The following is a 6000-nucleotide window of genomic DNA, read 5'->3' on the forward strand; positions in this document are numbered from 1 at the left end:
GCCTAAATTGTAAGACCTCAAGTTGATTATATAAAAACAAATGAATTCTAAATCAAATGTCTTCTACATCCAAACACATTATATATCGGTGGTGCTCAAACCTTTTCTCGTCAAGGAACGACGCCCCAAAATGATAGGGTAGGTATTTGACCGCCGACCCCCGTCTCAAAATATATTGTTCCATCCAGGGACCCCGAGAAGCAAAGATTAAATAATATATATATTGCACACATTTCCGTATATATATTATGTTTAATGTGCTCATGTGTTAGTCGCTTACCTTTGGGATTGTTTTCATATATCATGGGTTGCGTATTTCTCTCACAAAATCTGGCAACACTGGTGTGTAAAATGCCCCCCCTCTCTACCCCATCCGTCAAAAAAAAAGTTAGACGAATTGTGCGTGTAAGCAGTGGCAATGGAACCATTTTCTGGTTCCATTGTTCCAGACCCCATTCATTTTTCCCATAGAGATTTCCAAAAAATATTGATACTGTATCAATTACTTTAATCCTGGAATCAAGCCATGCAGGATCCTGATGACTCATGCGTGGCCATGCAACGATTCTGTGAAAAGGAAAAAAAAAGGAAAACCACAAAACAAAGGGTAGGCTATAGTATGGGCTATAGTTATGGACATTTATAGTGGCTAAATGTTTTGTAATAATAATCCAAATCTACAAAACTAAAGTTGCCAAATAATTGTAGTTGAGTAAAAAAAAGTACAATATTTGCCCTCCGAGATGTAGTGGAAGTAGACTCAACTCAAGTAAAATAATGCTCAACTAAAATAATATACCTCAAAATTGTACTTTTTAAAAAGTACAGTAGTAGTTGAGTAAATGTTCTTATACTTTCCACCACTGATTAGCATATTCTGTTGAAACTTTCCCCAAATCAAATAATGTTGGGTCTGTCGTCATTCCAGTCGGCTGCCTGTCTCCAGGGGACCGTCTGGAACGACTTAAAACAAAATAAAGAAGAAAAAAAAAATCTCTTTTACTCCTAAATCAGCTTTTTTAGACTATGCTGCAGGGCATAGTCTGTCAGATGCTTAACCCATTAAAACTGGTGTGTGTGCGTGTGCGTGTTCAACGTAACTCTGGAACCGTTCCCCCCCACTGACTTCAGCAGTGCCCGGTGTCGAGTTGGTCAGACCCACGGTTTTCCAGACAGGGCCCCTGCCCAGTGTCCATATAGAGCGTACCAAAGTATCCTTGAGGGGGCGTCAACATATGTGTCATGTGGTAGCGGCCGCCATACTTGTTGCTGGCTTGTCTGGTTTGTTTACATTGAGCGACCATCCGGTGTGCTTGTATACGTTTTTTTAATTTTAAACTGACCTCACAACGGTGCAGACTTGCTCAGTAAATAAGTGGTATTCTGAGTGATGTGGGCTAGTAGAGTCTAAAGCCCACAAGAATGGCGCCGCTAGCTTTTCAGACGCCGCCCCCCTCTTGGTGACGTACACGTTTTTACACCCTATATGAAGTTGGCCTGTTCTGATGTCTGCAGCCATAGACTCCATATTTGAGCATGTCTGACAAAGAACTCCATATATGGGCATAAAGGGACACAGAAGAATAAGCCAAACTGAGCCAAACTGTTAAACTAACAGAATCATGAACTTTGTAATGCTCCAGTTACATTTATTCAAGTCTTGAGAAAGACCAATACGCGTGTAAACGTTGTTTGTTGTGTAAAGTAAACTGCTGTGACTGTGAATACATTTACCTGGAGGAGCAAAGTGAGTTGCGAGCCCTTGCTTTTGTTCATAAAGGGACACATAATATCTGGGGTGGGGCATGCATTTCCAACTTGCATCGTTCCAAGTAGGCCAGTGCCCAACGGGCACCGCTCTAGTAGGTTTAAAAAAAGAAAGTAGAAGTTATACGTAGGCTACAAGCTCACATTGTATGCCTACATCTGCTACTTTATGTTTAAGACTTTTGGAAAGAAAAGTGAATAATTTAGATCTTTGGTTAATAATGCTTCCACTTAACCCATTTTGGGCGGGAACCCCTTTTGGTGTTTAAAGCATACTTTAGCTATTGAAAAATAGCAGATCTACAAGCTCATAGCTTGTAGGTCTGCTATTTTTGAAAAATCGTGAAAATGTGCCGCAAATCTTTGAATATATATTGTTACAAAGCCAACGTTTTGAACTCAAATATTTGCTACTGGGAGGGTGCCTGGAAAAAAAACATATTTTCAGAAGTGGGTCGGCGGCCAAATACAGATAATCTTTGACATGGAAAAAGAAATATCAAAACATGAGGTTTTCCAGAAAACTGCCATGATTTAGAAGAATCTGTAGAATCGTCCTTAGGTCTAAATGGGTGCCCAGGCATTAGATGTGTGTTATTGTGATCCAGTGTTCCGTAACTTTACGAGTTCAGGCGGTTGCCTTTAAGGGAATGACGTAACTATAGTGCACTTCCTATTTCAACTTTACTATGAAAGAGCAAACGTTGTTGTGGAAAACGCGTCCAGGTCAGAGCAGAGCAGTGACTGCCTCCTCGTCTGTTTTGTGTTGTCAGGATAAAGCAATTCACTGCAGAGAATCCTGGTCTGTACGAGTATACGTGGTACCTCACAACACAACGCAACGCAAGATCACGTCTGTTACACAAGCAGTCTCTCTAAAACCATGTGTGACTTCCGTTGGAAATGAATGGAAGCCGTCTCTCTTGTCACCTCCTCTCCTCCCAGTCGGGGAAATCATGAGACAAATTGTCTTCCATGATGTGTGTGACTCAGGCCAGCTGACAGGTGTGGATTCTGTAGCTTCCTATACGCCTTCCGTGTCGCTGCTTGCTGTGACACAGTGAATATTGGCTATTATGCAGATGGAGGGTGCGTTCGGAAATGCGCCTTGAACGCACTGGTGTGCTCTCGGGTAGGGTCGCTCAGTGCGGGCACTCGGCACACCCGGTGCGCAGCGCACTGGATTTTCGAACGACAACACACAGAGTGCACTGAATAAACGAACGACAAGAGAGCACACCAGTGCGTTCAGGGCGTGTTTCCGAACGCACCCCTCTTGTCGTTCGTTTATTCAGTGCACTCTGTGTGTTGTCGTTCGAAAATCCAGTGCGCTCGCTGTGCACCGGGTGTGCCGAGTGCCCGCACTGAGCGACCCTACCCTGAAGCTGGGGTTGTCCACTGAGCGACCCTACCCTGAAGCTGGGGTTGTCCACTGAGCGACCCTACCCTGAAGCTGGGGTTGTCCACTGAGCGACCCTACCCTGAAGCTGGGGTTGTCCACTGAGAGACCCTACCCTGAAGCTGGGGTTGTCCACTGAGAGACCCTACCCTGAAGCTGGGGTCGTCCACTGAGAGACCCTACCCTGAAGCTGGGGTTGTCCAGTGTGAATCAGGTGTGATTGTGTCACAGCTGTGGTCGTTCGTAAATAAGGCACACTGAACGCTCTCTGTGTGACCAAGAGAAAATCTTTCTGTGTGTGTGTGTGCGTGCCCGCATGTGACCGCGTGTGCAATAGCCAATCACTAAAGCCAGCTATAAATGGTAACAGAGAGGATGAGAGAGAGAGAGAGAGAGAGACAGTCACATAGAGAGAGAGAGGAAGATTTAAGGCCAGTAACATGAGTGCTTATATTAGATCTACGGCCCGGGGTTCTTTGGGTTCTTTTGAACTCCCCTATTCTCTTTCATCTGTTCTCCCCCTCCTCGTAGCTTCGTTATGCATCAGTAACAGATCCCAGATCTCACTTATTTATAAGAGTTATACTGACGTGCCTCTCAAGACCCCCGACGGTGTGTTTAATATATCCCATCCACGCATGCAGAGAAGTGTTGCTGTAATTATGTACGCAGCAGACGAGGGACTTATACGTTAAGTATATAGTAAGAGAGAATTACTAGGTCGTCCTCAGACGAGCCCTCCATCGTCGTTTCCAGTCATCCTGGTTCTCCATACATCTGGCCAGCTCGTTGGTGCTTTGTGCTCCTGCGTCGTTCTTGAGTGCATCCACGTATGTTAGTACGGGACGTCCTGGTGACCGGTGCCCATGTGTTGGTTCCCTCAGTGGGACGTCCTGGTGACCGGTGCCCATGTGTTGGTTCCCTCAGTGGGGCGTCCTGGTGACCGGTGCCCATGTGTTGGTTCCCTCAGTGGGGCGTCCTGGTGACCGGTGCCCGTGTGTTGGTTCCCTCAGTGGGGCGTCCTGGTGACCGGTGCCCATGTGTTGGTTCCCTCAGTGGGGCGTCCTGGTGACCGGTGCCCGTGTGTTGGTTCCCTCAGTGGGGCGTCCTGGTGACCGGTGCCCATGTGTTGGTTCCCTCAGTGGGGCGTCCTGGTGACCGGTGCCCATGTGTTGGTTCCCTCAGTGGGGCGTCCTGGTGACCGGTGCCCATGTGTTGGTTCCCTCAGTGGGGCGTCCTGGTGACCGGTGCCCATGTGTTGGTTCCCTCAGTGGGGCGTCCTGGTGACCGGTGCCCATGTGTTGGTTCCCTCAGTGGGGCGTCCTGGTGACCGGTGCCCGTGTGTTGGTTCCCTCAGTGGGGCGTCCTGGTGACCGGTGCCCATGTGTTGGTTCCCTCAGTGGGGCGTCCTGGTGACCGGTGCCCATGTGTTGGTTCCCTCAGTGGGGCGTCCTGGTGACCGGTGCCCGTGTGTTGGTTCCCTCAGTGGGGCGTCCTGGTGACCGGTGCCCATGTGTTGGTTCCCTCAGTGGGGCGTCCTGGTGACCGGTGCCCGTGTGTTGGTTCCCTCAGTGGGGCGTCCTGGTGACCGGTGCCCATGTGTTGGTTCCCTCAGTGGGGCGTCCTGGTGACCGGTGCCCATGTGTTGGTTCCCTCAGTGGGACGTCCTGGTGACCGGTGCCCATGTGTTGGTTCCCTCAGTGGGGCGTCCTGGTGACCGGTGCCCATGTGTTGGTTCCCTCATGGGGCGTCCTGGTGACCGGTGCCCATGTGTTGGTTCCCTCAGTGGGGCGTCCTGGTGACCGGTGCCCATGTGTTGGTTCCCTCAGTGGGGCGTCCTGGTGACCGGTGCCCATGTGTTGGTTCCCTCAGTGGGGCGTCCTGGTGACCGGTGCCCGTGTGTTGGTTCCCTCAGTGGGGCGTCCTGGTGACCGGTGCCCATGTGTTGGTTCCCTCAGTGGGGCGTCCTGGTGACCGGTGCCCGTGTGTTGGTTCCCTCAGTGGGGCGTCCTGGTGACCGGTGCCCATGTGTTGGTTCCCTCAGTGGGGCGTCCTGGTGACCGGTGCCCATGTGTTGGTTCCCTCAGTGGGACGTCCTGGTGACCGGTGCCCATGTGTTGGTTCCCTCAGTGGGGCGTCCTGGTGACCGGTGCCCATGTGTTGGTTCCCTCATGGGGCGTCCTGGTGACCGGTGCCCATGTGTTGGTTCCCTCAGTGGGGCGTCCTGGTGACCGGTGCCCATGTGTTGGTTCCCTCAGTGGGGCGTCCTGGTGACCGGTGCCCATGTGTTGGTTCCCTCATGGGGCGTCCTGGTGACCGGTGCCCATGTGTTGGTTCCCTCAGTGGGACGTCCTGGTGACCGGTGCCCATGTGTTGGTTCCCTCAGTGGGGCGTCCTGGTGACCGGTGCCCGTGTGTTGGTTCCCTCAGTGGGGCGTCCTGGTGACCGGTGCCCATGTGTTGGTTCCCTCAGTGGGGCGTCCTGGTGACCGGTGCCCATGTGTTGGTTCCCTCAGTGGGGTGTCCTGGTGACCGGTGCCCGTGTGTTGGTTCCCTCAGTGGGGCGTCCTGGTGACCGGTGCCCATGTGTTGGTTCCCTCAGTGGGGCGTCCTGGTGACCGGTGCCCGTGTGTTGGTTCCCTCAGTGGGGCGTCCTGGTGACCGGTGCCCATGTGTTGGTTCCCTCAGTGGGGCGTCCTGGTGACCGGTGCCCATGTGTTGGTTCCCTCATGGGACGTCCTGGTGACCGGTGCCCATGTGTTGGTTCCCTCAGTGGGGCGTCCTGGTGACCGGTGCCCATGTGTTGGTTCCCTCAGTGGGGCGTCCTGGTGACCG

This window comes from Protomyctophum parallelum, assembly GCF_964188405.1.
Source record: "Protomyctophum parallelum genome assembly, chromosome: 8".
Classification (NCBI taxonomy): domain Eukaryota; kingdom Metazoa; phylum Chordata; class Actinopteri; order Myctophiformes; family Myctophidae; genus Protomyctophum; species Protomyctophum parallelum.